Raw genomic sequence first — 17,048 nt, 5'->3', positions numbered from 1 at the left:
ATACTCACTACACTTCTTCGTTGCTGAAACTAATAAGTTGCATCCTAGTGAAGGGGAAGGCCGGCGCTTTACAGTATATTGTCGGTTTTCCATCAGCAGAGTACAGACAGAAGTTGGCAGAAAGCAGCAAATTGATTCTAGCAAACGTGTGATACCATTTGCTTTAAGAGATATGACCAGTGTTTAACTTGAGTATAACACCCTTTATTGTGCTTATTAAGATGTAGTTACTGAAACTGCTTCAAGAGGGACAAGCACAACGAAAAAACCTGTGCAGCTCCAAATGTCAAATCATATTGCTGCAGGTGCACAATGTGTCAGCCTGTCTTGTCTTTTCCCTGGAGCTCCTTTTTGAAAATATATATCTGTACGTTCGCTTTGGCAGCACATTTTCCTCCCTGAGCACTTCCTCCTGGTCCTCATTTGAGGGCACTTGAGGTAGACTGTGTTTTTCCTTCCATTTTTTTTCTAATAACGCCTCGTAAAGCCCCGCTGATTCCCCCTAAATGTTTGTTGATGAGGAAAACAGGAAGCCGGGCATGCCTTGGTGCCTCAGTTACGCTTTGAGCTGCAAACAACACGCTGCTCATGGAGCAATTACGACTGTGCACGAACTGTAGATGAATATACAAGCTTGGAGTACTCCATGCCGAGTATTCCCAAACACACACACACACAGGTGTGATCCGCCAGGCGAGGCCGCAAAACACTGCTATGTGAGAAAACAACTCGTGAAAGCAAACAGAGCCTCACAACGAGCCCGCTTGTTCCGAGGCCAGAACCAGTGACTATGAATGAGAACCGCGGCACAGCAGAGGGCTTCACAGGCGCAGCGGTGCTAACCAACGCCGTTCGTCAATATGGGGCATGATGACGCTTTTTTTTTTTTCTCTTTCCGAAGCAAAAGGAGCCCGAGCCTCGCTGGGCTTTCTGGACAGACGACGATGAGCCACGAGGTTCACGATCCGACATGCTTCTCCCACCCCAGGCTCTCTCCCCCTCTCTCCCTCTCTCCCCCTCCCCATAAACACTTCCATTTCCCCTCACAGGGCAGAGCGTTTTGAGAAATGTGTGCTTGTTGTGCGCTCTGATTTGCTATCTGGTGTCTTATTGACACGTCGCCCCCTCCGGTGGATAACATGCGTCAACCGCGCACGGCAGAGAGGCCCGGGGAGGCGCGTATGGATTTTTCAGGCCTGACTCTGGTATCCTGTTTTTTCTTTTCTTTTTTCTTTTAAACTAGGGGCTACTTTAGGACGTTTGCAGTCTGGCTCGGTCTGGACGGCTGGTATTTCCCTCTCTAGATGTGGATCTCGCTCGTACAGTCCAGCTGCCGCCAGACGTTGCGATGGCCGCCAGGGAAAACAACAAGCGCCTCTTGTACAAAGCTGGCCTTTTTTTTTTAAATGTATTTTTTAGAAAAATACCCACACGTTCAGTATTTGCATTAATTCTCTACCACTTATGTTTGCCATTCTTCTTTTTTCCTGTATTGCCTGTTCAGCTTGCTGCCTAATTGCCGTTCTCCTCCAAACTACGATAATTGTGCATGGACACTTTTCTCCCCCAGTCTGGAAACATTATACCCTGATTGGACGCGCGCCGCCCTGTTCTGTTGCCATGTACGTTTTTTTTGGGTGGCTGTGACGTCCTTGGCAACACTTGTTTACGTCGGCCAGGAGAGACCTGCCGGCTCGAGGTCCCGGAGCTGCAATGAAACGCTACACTCAATATTTCCCCTCCAAATAAAACGCACATCAACGAAGTCCTTCCCTCAGCGTTGTAGATGTTTGCTTTATTGGACGGCGCTCACAGAGACGAGGCTGTGAAGTTACTGATGCACATTAAAGAGGCATTGTACTGCTTTTTTCAAGTGGCATCCACTTTCTAGGGTCCCTGAGTTCCCCGTCTGTTCCGTCGCTCCCTGAGCATCTGGTAACCGTCAGAGCAATACCATTTCAAAAGCCGTAAACTGGAATGAATAAATAGTAATCAAAGAGCAAAACGGCGGGGTGGGAAAACAGGGGGTGGTTATTTACCATCTTGACAGTGTTTTTGGAATGGAGGGCTTTCGTCAATCGTCCTGCAGGGAACAAATGCTGTATTTAGAGTTTATCAGTGTGTGTGAGTTTGTGGGGCAACATCCAAAACCACTGGGAAATTGGATTTGGAAAGAGTAAGGACCTTATTAGTTTTATGACGTGACATTCTTCTTTTGATAAAACCGTAATTGAGTTGGCTTGAGATGGTTTTGACTTCTTCTTCTGGGTCGGGGCCTTGAGGCCCGAGTGCACCTACTTGTGAGTGCGTGTGCATTCCTTACCTCTCAGCCTTTGCACATGTAGGGTATCACCGAATCGGGGAGCCGGATCTGTGGTGGAGACACCCTGCTCTCTAAGAGCTCCAAAACCAGAGATTATCTCCGGCATTCCACATCTGGAAGCAGTTGAGCGCGGTAGAGCCGCTTCTTATGATAAATATACAAATATGTAGGACAAAGTGCACATGGATGGAGGGGATGTGGCTCCTCATACTGTATGTCACTTGATCCAACTGGGTCCTGGTGGGCTTTGAGCTTCGGGTTGTACACGCGAGCGGGTTTCTTGTGTTTCCGTCGTCGTCTCTCGGAAACCATTTGCACAAACAGCACGGTGTATTTGTTATGTTGGTTCCAGTTGCACGCTTTGATTTAGAACTTTATCCCGACCGAAGGAATAGTTGGTTTGAGATACCACATGTCGAGAAAAGAATTACGCAAAGACGTCAAAGCAGAATGAGAAAGCTCCATGTCGGCTTGTGGTCTGTTTTCTTTTGATAGAAATGTGGCCTTATACAGTCAACAGAACTCCAATTCCAACATCCACCTGTAGAAAATCGCAAACATAAAGAAATTGAAATTAACTCGACATTGAAGTCTTTCTGGGAGAAGAAAACTTTTTTATTTGTCAGTATTTTATTTTGAAATATTTGCAGGGCTAGTTTGTAAAGTTACTGAATGAATCAATTAAGCTCTTTTAACTGTGAATTTCCATTAATGCCATTTATACGCATCAAACTTTAACGACGGGCTGGCGGCAGTGATGTAGCTGCCCAGCAAACGGATAAAGGCTGCGCCTGCTACGTCTTTATCATTCTACTCTTTGCACACATCAGTTCTCTGAGACGCAAGCTAGTGAGGAATGCAAAGAACTGGCGGTTCTCACAGTGTGAAGCGAAGAGATGAAAAGCTCTGACAGCAACCTCCATGTTATTTTTTTTATAAATAATGGATCCGCATATTTACAAAGACGCACCTGCATGACACCCACACACACCCACTCATGATGATAACATTAAAACATTCATTAACACCCTCCCCTAAATGCCTGCTGCCCTGCGGAGCTTGATGATGTGTGTCTGACAGCATTTTGTTGTCATGTGAGATGATTCCTCTGAGTGCACAGCGTGGTAATCACCAGCTAGTTGTGTGCATCAATCAATTAACACAATGTGCTGGAGTCCCGTAATGCTTTTAATTCGCCGCCTCTTCCCCCGGCTGGGTAATTGCTACGTATTTAGTCCGTCGTCTCGGGTAGTTCTCTACCTGATTAAGCCGGGCGCCTGAATACAAATGCCTGGAAAGTTTCAGGTGGCTCGTTTGAAAGGGAAGTGTCCCTCGGGAGGAGAGCTCGCCACGGCGCATATTGGGGGGGGAAAAAGCAAACAAATGATAGAAACGATGATTAGCATTACACCTGCAGCAGGAAGAGAGCGATAGTGCTTCCTATGTGGGTGATTTGATTTTCCAGTGAGGGAGGGGGGGTCTAAGTGAGGGGGCAGTGTTTGAAAAATCGGTAAGTAGAACCAAGCTGGGAAAGAACAGGTCCTGCCTTTAAAATATAACTGTCATGACTTAAGGGGCCATTGTTGGCACCGATTACGTTCAGCCATCCCCATCACATGTGGTGGTTCGTTCCACACTTGAGGTCATTTGGCGCCTTGTTGCTATGACGAGAGACTTGGGCTACTTTGGTGTTTCAAGATTGGTGTCTCCCAATCTGAGGACATGGATGAGCTGGTCCTTCACACATCTGTGTGGTGCGGGTAATATGCAGGAGGACAGCGTGTACATTTACTACTCTGCAGTACAATCGCCAACTGATTTTCCATCACATACGTTGTTTGAGAGAACTGCCGCATTACGTTCTGAGGACTGTGGCTGTTGGAAGTTATCAACTTAAATATGCCGCTCACACATCAATGCTTAGAGAGATGTGCCAAACATTTCTGTAATGATAGAGAGCAGGGAGACGCCGGTGTCATTGAGCCAGGCGTACGTACGTTTAGAACACAGCGGCGTTTCCTTTTTAAAAACACAACAAATGCTCGTCCATCTAAAGTAATTGTAGCTAAAAGCACCGATGAGGAGGAACATCACGAGCCTCAACTTACGCTACACTGCATCACCTCGGCTTCATCTCAAAATACCCTCAACGTGCTTCAGTTGTACACTTCAAACTAATAAAAGTAATCCTCTGACTAAGCCCGGTTGTTCCTGTCATCACATGTACAGGACAGCACCCCGTGCTGGAACACGGTAACCGCTATCTGAAGAGGGGGGGTTTTGTGGGGATCAATATATTGACAGGCAGTTGGGCTTAGGATGAGCTGGCTTGAAGGTCACGGGGGTCACAATCCCTCCGTTTCCCCGTTGGAAGTGACAGAGTCTCCCTCGCTACGACCCTGATTCCTTGGTGGAGCAGATTTGCCGGGGGGGAGGGAGGGGTGAGGTAGTGGCAATAAACCAACGTCGCCCCGTTTCCGGCGGGCTCAGCCCCCCCACTCGGTGCCGCTGATTAATGCCGTCTGACCCTGTTTGGTGCCAGCCCGCATTCAGGGCCCCTCAGTCTCTCGGCTAATTAAAGTCATTCTTCAGTAATATTCCTAAATCAACGGTTTCCTCTTGCCTATTTGAGAGCTAATTGGAAGCATGTGCACTCAGCCCAGAGGGCTCCTTTTAACCCCTGACACTTGAAGAATGTGTGCTGCAATTGATGATTTTTTTTTTTTTTACTTTGCTTCTTTATCTCTCGTGCCGGTGAAACTTTTGAGGCTTTTCTTTGTTTTTCTTGTGTGTCGTATTAATCAAGTTATCACCTTGTGATATTGGAGTCCTGGTCGTGACATCTTGCAAAGGGAAAAAGCAGCGGACAGAAAACAGGATTTACATTTCACACCAATTTCATCATTGTTACCTCGTGCAACTGACTTGAAACTAGTTGTTTACAACCTTGTCTTTTTTATATTAGACACTATTAAAACATCTCTGCAAGATGAAAAGCATCCGCTGATGAAACTATCGTTTCTGTGTGTTACTATACATTTTCGACATGTGCTGTACACTGAATGTCAGACCATACTGTCAGAAGCCTGCGTGCCATAAAATTCCTTTTTTAACGCTTTCACTCAGTCTCGCTAAATGAACAAACCGGGGTTCAAAACTCCATTTGGATGAGAGATTTCAAAGACAAAGCGCTGTGATGTTCTTGGGCGTTCACTGGTTGAGCGGAGCGGCGGCGGGGGACTCACTGAGGCGACCCGGCTCGTCGTTTTTCACCATGGAAACAAAAATGGGGATCGGAAAACAATCGGGTGGAGGAGCGAGGCTGGGAGGGGGAGCTTGATTCCTCAGCCACCTTTTTCTGAGCCATTAAGCTTTGCCCGTCCTCTTTCGCTTTCCCATCTGCCTCCCCTCACTCACACCTGCTTCCACATGGGACATTAGTTGTGTTCCAAGGGGGGGACGCATGCACGCCGCCTTGGTGCCTCTGCCGGTCAATACATCCGTCTTGTGCCTGCAGTCGCTCTCTGTACCTGCAAGTCACTGTTCGCAGGCAGAGCGAGTGTCGTCACGCGGTGGAGATGAAACGCACCGCGAGGACAGACACCCGGGAGGGAGCGGTTGCCATGGTGAACGCAAGCAGGCGCCGCCTTCTGCCACGACCTCAGGCGCGACTTTGTCAAACAAACCCCGCAGGCCCGAGCTCAGACACAAGTCCATATGCAAGAAACAACGGCAACAAATGGAAGCAGTAAGTCAAGAGAAGCAGCGCCGCGCTTGAAATACTGTGTTAGGATTTAGTTTTGAGACCTTTTCTCTTTAAAATTGGGATTCAGACCAACAACTGCCGCTTAGTGCTAAATTAGATTTATTGAGGCTAGTGATTACTCAAAATCCCAAATATATCCACAGGGCATATTTGCTTGACTGTACAGCAATCGGAAGCCATGGATATGAACATGAACCTAAAACATTATAAGCTTCACCAAAATTGTACGCATGCTGCAAAGTCACCTTGTCACCAAATGAGGCATTTATATTCTTTTGAGTGGTTTGCCCGGTGAGTTGGCCAATTGGCATCAAGCTGAGGTCCGAGACAGAGAAAGATTTCTCATGTTGGAGGTCTGGTGGGGTCGCTGGGCCACAGTGGCCTCTGCCGGGTGGAGCAGATCAGTGAGTTGAGTGTGGAGCAGCTCTGCTCCACTTCCTCAAGGATCGTCTGCGGGATTAAATCGGCAGTCGGAACTGGCCTCATCAAATTACACCTGAAAGCATAATCCCTCCTGTTGTACCGCGGGGAGCAGTATCATATTAATATCCCTCATTAATTAGAATTTGTGAGATAACAAGCTCACTCCGAGTCGAGGCTGAGAGCGACAGACGAGAAAAACAAACCCGAAGAGCGCAATGCAGCCACACATTTACAGAAACTTTTACAGTGTGAAGCTAAACTTCAAGACGAAATGGAAACCCGTCTTGTGCTAATAAATGCTAGCCACACATGGAGAGATCAAAGTAAGCTGGTGTTGAAGACAACTGTAAAACATAAAGTGGGCGCTGCCGTCCCCTAAAACTGCTGTCGGAGACCTCACCAAAGCTATTTTGGTCCGTTTAAAAGTAGCTCCGATACAGATCAAATAATTGCTAGCAGAATTCCACGATGTCACTTATGCGTCATCACAGTTTTCGCAGATTGCATTACCATGTCCTCACACACTCGCACACTTGCACAAAAAGGACTTACGCAAGAGTGGCAGTGAAATCAAGATGCCAGCAGGAAAGTGCTCCTGGTATGTCTTCCTGTTCCAGCTCCACGCATAATGGGATTAGAGGGGAAGCGTTGGCTCGGGGGACAACCAAGTCTGGAACCAAACGTTTATCCTACTTATGAAACGCGCCTTTTCTGTGCTTTTAATTGAGATTCCGTTGTGATTGTTGTTCCTTCTGTCCGCCGTGGAATTTCTTCAGGTCATCATTTAAGTACCGAGCTTCGGCTAAACGGGGGCGAAGGCAGTTACCACAACCGGAGGAAAAAAAAGTCCTTTGAGCGAGCAGGAAAACTCCAGCACTGCCATGCGATGACATCATCCTGCTTCCTCCGTCCTGCTGTCCCTGTGGTGCGGGCATCCAAATCCTCTGATGCTCTGCAAAAAAAGAGAAACACTTGCTGACAAGAAAATAATAGCGCTGTGCTTTAGCGGGGCCCCTTACTGGTCTGCAACGTCAATATTCTGACACAAGCTGACATCACCGGCTCGGATTGGCCCCTCGAGTTTAGTTTGCTTTGGCTCCGCGCAGACCTGGACAGCGTACAAACTCCAGAGGCGTCTCTAATGAATAGAAATGTGACCCCCGAGCGAGAGATCATCACTGTCATGTAGTGCAGCAGCAAATCAGTGCAGACCGACAGCAGCGTTAGGGAGCAGTTTGGTTAATGTTTCAACATAGGAGCCAGAATTAAAGTCTACAAGTGGTTAAAAACTGAGATCTGCATCTTGTGTGAGTAACCGTTAAAGTCCAACAGCACAGTTAATGCCTACGGGTTTGAGATTTCATTCAACTTACAAGTTAGTCCAATTTCTTAGTGAGAAAAAATGGATGAAAAATGTTTTTTTGATGGTTCATTAATTGGATAAGCAAAGTGATGGTTTGTCCTTGTTTTGCATTAAAATAGATAAAACCTGAGCTCTGGATCGTTGAAGAATTGGTTGATCAAGAGAATGTTCGGCAGATTAATCAATAAAGAAAATGTTTGTGCTTTCTATGGACAGTGGGGTTAAAGGTCTGCGACCACCGCAGTATACAGAGCACCTGCTGCTCCCCTATTTTAAATCTAAAGGCAAATGAACGTCCGTCAGCTAAACGGGTGCAAAAACCAGCAGCAGTGCCGGCAAATCAGTGGAGAAGAGGAACGTGTCATTTCAGTATGAGGCTCCATGTTGAGACCAAAGTAGATATCTAAAGACGTGGGGAGCACTTTTATTCCAGATCAAGGAAATCAAAAGAAATGGTTTTACTAACAACATAGAGACGGTCTTCCCATGAAATGCAAAAGTATGGAGACAGTTGTCTCCATGTCTCTTTTTGCTCACATTCCTGTCTCCACTCGCTGGACTCAATGAGTGTGACGCCATCATGTGCTATGATGTCAGACAATGCATTCTCCACATGTGTCACACAAGAGTCTTCATAATCCCCATGTGAACTAGATAACAGACAAACAAGAGGTCTCTTTATGTCCAAGTGTTGACACGCTGTAAGTGAAGTAATTCTATTTATGTATCCTTTATAGATCGAATGCATCGTTTGGAAAATCAGATTCTTCTCTTTAGATGAGCAGCGTGGCCGCGTGGCCAGACTATCTGTATTATCAACATATGACTACAGAGCGGACAAGTCCCACCCTGAGTATGGTAATCAACGGTTGGACGCAAACATTTATTTGATGTTACTTTTGAATGGAGCCATCAATAACTTTTTATCTATCAATGTAAAAAATCTTTTTTTACCCCCATTCTAAAACTAAAAGTTGTAGCTTGTTTTAGTAGTAGTCTTGCGCGATGTACGTCACCAACAGCAGCTATTTAGCCTGGCTAGCTAGCTAACTAGCCCCGTAACACATTTAACGGTTAACTAATGCGATGAGCCATTGATAAAATGCAAGTGTTTTGATATGCAAAATGTACCGACTGTCAGGGTTGCGTGGGAGGCAGGACTCAAATGCAGAGTTTTAGAAAACAAAAAGACTTTAATAGTCAAAAGGCAGAAACAAAGCAAAAGGCCAACGGGCAAAAACACATACAAGTACCAGGGGGCAAAAAGGCAGGCAGGAACTAGCGACATCCAGGACAAACAACGGGACATCCAGGACGATTGACAGACAATGACGCGACAAGTGACACAAGAGACACACGGCTTAAATACACTAGGGAGGTGCAGGTGATTGGACACAGGTGGAAACGATCAGACAATCACAGACGATGACAGGACCAGGCAGGAAGTGAAGTTACCCAGGGAGACAAGAAGCAGAAACTACAAAATAAGACAGGAAATAAAACCACACCGTGACACCGACTGCTGTTGACCGATATTTACCGGGCAGATATGAGAGCGGTGTTGATCTTATGAGAGCCGTGTAGGGGGCGCTGCCCCCAGAGGCAGCAGACCTGCCGTCACATCTGCCCTCCGCTGCAGCACTCGGTAAATCTATTGCTGTCTACGAACATCTGAACCCCCCCACTCTCTCTCTCTCTCTCTCTCTCTGTCTCTCTGCCATAGTCGCCCCACTGCTCGTGTCCTATACGGGGGTTTTGAAGGCAGTGACAGCAGATGTGTGGGCAATAATTAAAGCGATGGAATATATCATTTCACAGACTAAGAACGGGCCTTCCTCATGATGAGTGCTGTTCACGACAGGTGGCAGTGTGCCGTGGGTCGTTCTGTGTGATGTAGTCATGCCGGGCTTCTTTTCATACTCTGAAAACCACGCCAGTCGGAGGGGAAAGAAATTGTGGAAAGATTACCTGTGATGTTAAACGAGTTGAATTAACAACTCTTACTAAAATAACACATTACTAAAAGCTCTAAGTGAGTAGGTTTTATATTGCAAAAGTGTATGCTAATTTGATGGTAGCCACTCCGTGGGTCTACAGCAGTGTGCTGTAAGGCTTGGTTTGTGTGTTATTATGCTAATATTAGCCCCAAACACACGTACGTCAATAACAAAGTATTGTGTTAAATCTTAAACTGGACAAATTGAAGTTATGATCTTTAACCCTGTACAACCAAGACACAAATCAAGTCCTCCCCCCTTAAAAGTGAAGTTAGTCTATTGTCTGTATGCGTCACATAGAAAAGCTGTGCAGCAAATAACAATCTTCTAATTCTACCTTTCTGTCTTTTTACCCTCTTGAATGTAATGGATCCATCCTTCGCTGACATGATGACACAAAGACACAATGGAAATGTCTGCCACCGTTCTCTCTACCTGCACACACACCTGCAGACGCACCTCTCGACCACCACACAGCAGTGCTGCAAGCACGCTCCCATCCACGCCCTACTGACCCGTGCACGCACCAGAACACACAAACCCGATGTTCGTCTCCATATGAGGAAAAAGAGGAAATTGAAAAGCGTTGCATGTCAGCGTGGGCACAGTCCACTAGTGAAGGAACACAAGCTCTCAAGTATTGGCTGCATTCTCCACACACGGTGCACAGGCATCTCAGATGGTGGCCAAACAGTAGAGCTCATTCCCCTTTCCTTGGGGAATTGTCATTGGATGGCGATTAAGCAGTCTAAAGTCAGCCCATCATCCACCCCTAATTCTCTGGACGCCTCTGCGGTAAATATTGATGTCTCTCTTACGACTCGGGACATGTTTATCCGTTGAGAGGCACCAAAGTCCCGAACTCTGCAGCACCGCGCGAGGTTAGCTACATATTATGGTCCCATAATTAATGTCAGATGAGACAGAGTGTCAATTTGTAATCTAATCAGGCCCACAAAGTATGGCTGCTTTAACAGCTGGTGCTGATCCCACTGTAACTCCCGCCCTGTCAAGGACTGATACTTTTATCTTTCCCTGGAACAATGGCTGGCTTTTGCTTCCACTGTGTGTGCTGCATGAGACGGAGCAGGCTACCGGTGTGCTGCTCACATGGCAAACAAAAGCCGGCTTGTCCGCGGATCAGTGAGGAGGGAAAGTTCTATTTTTACGGCAGTATCAATGGCTGGAGGACCTTAATTTAAAACCCAAAGAGGAAAGGAGGCCACCCTTCATCGTCCTCGGCCCCGGCTCCGGTTCACGGGGTCAAGGGGCGATGGCGAGAGGAATGCGAGGGGAACCAGAGGGAACAGGGTGCAGGTTTGAGGCTGGACCCGGTCTCGTGTGGGGAGCCGGTGCTGGCCGCTGAGTCACCCAAGTTGGAACATCTAATGAAATGTCTCCGATCCAGAAATCAGAAACACAATCTTGGTAGCTTTAATTCGCTGTGGTTTCATTCCTGCGTCCCGAGCCCCACGGTTCCCGTCGTCCTCCTCCATCGAGTCCGACGCGGCCAGGCAACTTCCTCAGAAGAGTGAGGGCCTTATTTAGCCGTGGCCGTCGCGGCGGACTGTTTGGACACGTTACCGTTAGCTAGCGCTCAGCCCGCCGCAATAACAGACCGGCAACCATTTAGTGGCGAGAGCCTTCCGTCGTTTGCTCATTCCTCCAAACGCGGCCAACGGCGGCCCACCCATCGACCCGCTCCCCCCCCAGACAGCTCCCCGTCTGAAAGAAGACAAAACAGATGGGCTGTGCCAGGGAGCCCGTGACTGGCCCCGGCCATTACCACAGTGGGGAGCCGCAGGGTTGAGCTGCTTGGGTTGCAGATATGTAAAGTAACTCGGTGGCAGAGGCAGTCGGTTCTTGCTGCTCTCAGCGCCTCATAATGCTTTTATAATTACGTCCCAACACAGCAGAATCCTGATTAGTAGCTTTTTTTTGTTTTTAATGGGAGAATCAGGTACTGTAAACATCTAGTTGTGAAAGAAGTACACACTTACCCCCGCGCCCCCACCCCCTGTGTGTTACATATGATATATATTACACTAGCTGCTATCAGGTTGTTTATGGCCTGAGGGTCGCCCCTCTCCAGAGGGTCACACGATTTATCTGAGGGGTCATCGGTTGTTTAATGGGGCAGAGAAGAAGTTCTATGATTTGTATTATTTTTATACATATATTTTTTCTGTTCGGTTGAATATCAAAAAGATTGACCACTTCGGGCCTAAACTGCTTAAATGAAGCAATTTGCGGTAGTTTAGAGGGTAAAGGTCCATTCAAAAAGGTGGTGTCTGGCCAAACAAGATGGCGTTTAGGTTTCTGATTACTCCAGTAACACCAGTATCCCCTCCTGAAGCATACAGTACCTCAAAGTTGTACTTCCGTGAAAGACGTGACTGACTGTTTAGGTCATGGTCACCGTTGGTAAAGCCAAAGCCAAGTGCAGTTCTCCAGAAAAAGTCACCACAAAGAGGAAAGTATGAAGTTAAAAGGACGCGAGGTTCTCAGCGAGCTAAAACATTCCTGATCAGTATTAAACATCGCTCTGCACCAGTGTAGTGATTATACTTTTATGTAGGTGATGGATATTCATGATTTTGTCATGGAAAAACGCTTATAAAAATCACTTCTCCTGAGCGTAGTCTGCTCTAGGGATATTACATCATTGGTGACGAGACATTTTAAACCACTTACTTCAAGCAGCATCTGCATTTGGTGTCTGGAATAATTCTGTTGCTCTGAGCGGCCGCTTCACTGCACGTTGCCTGCGTCCCGACCACCGAACACTTCATGCACAACCTCCTTTTGCTCCGCCAATCGTTCACTCTGGCTGAAGGCACTGAATGACACGATATAACCCAAACAGTAATGGCTGTGTTGGGGATGAAGACCTGTTTGTTACGTAGCAGGTCTCTGTTTTATCTCTCAAGTCATTTCACTCGGGGTAACAGCAATCCTATAAAGGTCCTCATAAATGGCGGGAGACCAGGGAAGAAGGTAAAACAAAGCCGGGTTCCAGGTGGAGGGATCGTAGACCCAAACGCCCTGCCGCTGGGAGAAAATAACTCATTTTCTTTCCCCTTGGAGAGAAAGTGATAGTCACATCGGAAATACCAATTTGATCAGGAGGGGGAATGAGCCCATGTGACACGGTTATTCTAGGTGTGGAAGGCAGGCCTCAAATCTTCTTTTGTCCCTGGTCGCCTCCATCTCGTGCTTACACCCCCCAACGCCTTCCTTATTCCCATCGTCTCAATCAACATTGTGAAGATTTAGAAAGGGAAATCGCCTCAGTCTCCCGTGAGGCCGAAGGTGGGCGTCCTCCTCGGTTTCCATCCCGGATACCCGATGAGGAAACCGAGGCGTTCCCAGAATGCACGCGGCAGAAAAGCTCGCAGGTGCCAAGTACACCGCTTCAACCGCTACCAGATGTACGATTATACGCACTTACAACCAACGAGGCCCTTTTTCGCAGCGCGAGGAAAGAGGAAGAGAAACTGCTTGGCAAAATCAGGAGCATTCTGCAGAAATATTTGTCTGTTTCAACTTGGCTGTGTTTAAAAAAAAAAAAAGAAGTATTTTATTGTTTCTGAGACGAGGATTGTGTGTTTTAAACCACATGAACCACTGTGTTTTATGAGCTAATTATAGACCAAACACACATACTGGGTAAGTGAGGGAGTATTGATTTTCATCCAGCTCATTATGGAGGCCAATTGAATGAGCCAGATTCTTTCCTCTGGTGGACCAAAAAAAGCAGGACAAAAATAATAGTGCTAAATCAACCATTAATAAAATAAACTATTTTATTTGTATTTTTTTAAGAACTTAATGTTCATTCTAGTTGACTCATATTTTCCTGAGCCGTGCCAGGTTGTACATATAACCTCATCTGTCTTGTCACAACTGGTTTATTTGTTTTTTCAGAAAGCGATGCGGGGAAGGAGAGAATGAGAAGCATCGGTTTCACATGTTTGGGAAGTCCCCTATTCCTTCATATTCTCCTTTCCTGGAATGTTTTCCACCAACACCACCAGCCTCTGATTATTTAGGGATGGAATGTCTGAGGTGCCGGTATGTTGACACTTAGCCGCCCCCTCACCCCCGTGTTCATCCTGCCAGACTTCTTGGTTGGTTTGTGAAGTATCGTGAAGTATCGGACACTAAACTAAAATATATATATATATATATATATATATATATATAAATATATACATATATACATATATATATAAGCAGATTTCAGGGAAATTATAAAAAAGGGAGATTGACTATAAACTAGCTACTCAAAGCTGATCAAACGCAAGTCGGCACTCATGTGGTAAGATCCGTAGACTAGGTGTGGGGAAAAACACCAGGACAAAGATGTCTTTGTTACTAAAGACAAGATAGGATAAGTTTGCGCTGTTTACCCCATAAATATTATTTAATAGTTAGTATTTGAACTTCAGTTTTGGCCAATTTGACAGCCCCGCTGCATCATCCACACATTTGTTTCCCACTTCTGGCTATGATGGCCAAGAAAGAACTCCCACATAAATCATCCAAAGGGATTTATCTCTTTGTAATGACAAATAATCTTTCACAGCTCTCTACGCGGCGAGCGGATATAATGGAGTTTTGTGGTGCGAGGACTCTCGTCTTCATTCTGCTCATTTGGCACCGCCGCTGGAGCTTAGAACATCTCGTTCAGCGTCGCTGTATCTCACAGATTTTCCCAACATCTCAGCTGGTTTTAAAAGTCCGTCTGCCTCTGCGTAACAACAAAAAGCGTCTGTAAAAAGATGGAAGACTGTCTGTGCCGAGCCCTCGGCTCCGTATCGCGGCTACCCGTTTCCTCTGACATGAATGCGAGGTCTGTTGGCCTTGGGCGTAATAGCGAGCAGCCTGGCTGCTCTTGGTAAATCTGTGCCAGCAAATGAAACGCTGACTCTGCCAGACTGTGACTTACAGGTGTGCAACAGTGTGTATAAGCGGTCGCCTGTTATTACAGGTGTTTAACCACATGTTGACGTTCCCTCCCTCCCTCTGCTGACGAGACTTTTATACGGTTCGGTCTCCTCTGACCCTGAAGGCAGGGCGAGTGCCCGGCGAGCAGCCACCGTGACCTCAGTATGTATGACAAAATGATTTAGCTCCAGCCTTGTGGTCACGAATGTGAGGACTAAAAAGGGGCTCAGTTGAATGTTGAGTCGGCGCGCAATCCTAAATCACTGCACCGAGCGGTGCGATCAATTTTGAGCGACGGCTTCGCGCCCTGCAGGAAGGGAGAAGTCGACCAGTTAAACATTTTACAACTATTTATCAGTCTTAAAGAAACCATCCAACTCCTTCGACTGGAGCTCTGCTGAGTCTGAGCCGTGTTTGAGGTCGCGGCGTCATCAGATGGACCATGAAAAAAGCCGGCTGAGTGATTTTCGGGAGGTCGCTCATCAAGGGTGGAAAGAGTAACATACGGCCTGGAAAAGTGCTTGACTTTTTAAAGTTTCCCTTAGCAAAATAATGTCAAAACAGACGTAATCAAGAGGAGCTCTTATAAAATGTTCTCAGTATACATTCAATGATGAAGGCGGGCTCTTGTAGAGCGACCACACTCAATGTTTATTGTCATGTCAGTCAGCCGGGCAGGGGAGGGGTGTTTGACCTGGCGTGTAAGCGCTCAATCAAAACCCTGGTGTGGGTTCAGAGCCGGGCTCTGGCCTCTTAAAAAGCTGGATCTGGTGCTGATTGTTAGTGTGAAAGCAGATATATCATGTGTGTACATTCATGCAAATCAACAAGAACGCACGTCAGCGCTGGTATTTTCTCTGATTAATAGGCCGTAAGCTGGTAAAACCGCTGGGCTTGCATTGTACTCTGCGTACTTTTTCAGTCAATTACAGTCCATTAAAAAGTGTTTTACTGCAATTCCACAGTAATTAGCCCCGAGTTATGACTGTACACGATTCCCCGTGTCTGCGCGCTCGACCTGATTACTCCTTGCACACTTATAAGAAAAAGGGGGGCAGTCTTGAGTCCTGATCCGTGTAGACAGGACCATCCACGCGTCTCCGGGGAGTTCTGGTCTGTGAACGCATCGCCGTCCGAGGCGGGTCTGAGGACGGGTTTCTCCCATTGTTCTCCATCCAGGGCAAACGTAGGTCCAGGCTGTGTTGCCGAGGAGCCGCGCTCCACTCATTCTGTTCCTAAGCAGACAGGGTGACCGTGTTGAGTTGGAGCAGAGTAGTTGAGCTTGAATAAAGCGGTAAAAAGCGAATGCTGTCACTATAACAATATTTGTTATCAGGCATGAAACCTTCAATCCACCCCTACCATCTGGAAATGATGAACGACGGCAGATTATTTTGTCCCGGACTGCACGGCTAGTTTGGACTACTAACCCTGACTTGCTGTGACTCGTTGTGATGCGAAGCCACGCGTTTAGCTGAAGAGTTGCGAGAAGATGGGAAATCCGGGTTGGGAAAGTTGAACCACGTATGACCAAACATCCGTTTTATGACCAGTACTCCGTGTGTGTGTGTGTGTGTGTGTGTGTGTGTGTGTGTGTGTGTGTGTGTGTGTGTGTGTGTGTGTGTGTGTGTGTGTGCGTAATGACCCCTTCATCCACATTCCACCCTCCCGCCACATGAAGCTTACATGATTTCTCTGTGCTCACAACGCTGTAACTTTCCAGGAAGAATCCGATTTGTATTGATTCTGCACCTCATGTGACACGCTGGTGGTCAAACGAATTTCAGGGAATCCATGTGGCGAGATGTGAGGCGGGCTGTTGATAGATGGCCGAGGACATTCAGTCATATGTATGACTGGTGGCCAGTGTGCAATGTACAAGTTACCCAACTTTTATACTTGATAACTACTTTTATTTTGTTATTTTGGACACTGCAACGGTGTCTGATTTTGCTCCTGGAACATAGAACATACCAAGTTATTACTATTATTATGAGTAATTATAATCTAATGCTATAGAGCGGTAAGCATTTAAAGGGGACATTTTTTTTACATAAACCCTTTTGTTTAATATTTAACCTTCCTATTTTAAAGGATTTGCTGACTGTGCCTTTGTGACCAATAAACAACACTACTGAACCATAGAAATAGATACTACCAAACGTATCCTACACACAGTCGGTCTCCATCCTCAGAAAGTCTCTCTCTGCCTTCCACTGAAGAAGA

At 46.6% G+C, this 17,048-nt stretch overlaps 1 protein-coding gene and 1 long non-coding RNA gene across 4 annotated transcripts in view; one reads left to right on the top strand and one right to left on the bottom strand.

Moving 5' to 3' along the window:
* Positions 1-17,048, top strand: part of angpt1 (angiopoietin 1) — a 127,029-nt gene that overhangs the window by 34,334 nt on the left and 75,647 nt on the right. The window lies entirely within an intron of this gene.
* LOC144383543 (uncharacterized) lies at positions 5,189-7,553 on the bottom strand. Its single transcript, XR_013450982.1, has 2 exons — positions 7,065-7,553; positions 5,189-6,539 (listed from the first exon to the last, which is right to left on the bottom strand). It is a non-coding gene; the product is annotated as an uncharacterized LOC144383543 (long non-coding RNA).

The sequence above is a fragment of the Gasterosteus aculeatus genome, chromosome 10 (assembly GCF_964276395.1).
Source record: "Gasterosteus aculeatus chromosome 10, fGasAcu3.hap1.1, whole genome shotgun sequence".
Lineage (NCBI taxonomy): Eukaryota > Metazoa > Chordata > Actinopteri > Perciformes > Gasterosteidae > Gasterosteus > Gasterosteus aculeatus.
The sequence above is the reverse complement of the archived record's forward strand: the minus strand, read 5'-3'. Positions and strand labels throughout refer to the sequence as shown.